Consider the following 234-nt stretch of genomic DNA (forward strand, 5'->3'; position numbering starts at 1 on the left):
GACTTGCCCAAGGTCAGTGTGTTTACATGGCAGAACTGGGATTTGAACCCTGATCTCCAGAGTCCTAGTCCAATATTTAAACCACTACACCATGCTGGCTCTCAAAACCCTATGATAAGATCACCATAAATCAGAGTCAAATTGAAGGCACATAGCAACAAGCAAGCAAACATTAAAAAATGCCAATTGCCCTCACAATTTTCTTCAAAAGGATAGTAAAACTGGGCATGCACC

Source organism: Sceloporus undulatus, chromosome 4 (assembly GCF_019175285.1).
Source record: "Sceloporus undulatus isolate JIND9_A2432 ecotype Alabama chromosome 4, SceUnd_v1.1, whole genome shotgun sequence".
Classification (NCBI taxonomy): domain Eukaryota; kingdom Metazoa; phylum Chordata; class Lepidosauria; order Squamata; family Phrynosomatidae; genus Sceloporus; species Sceloporus undulatus.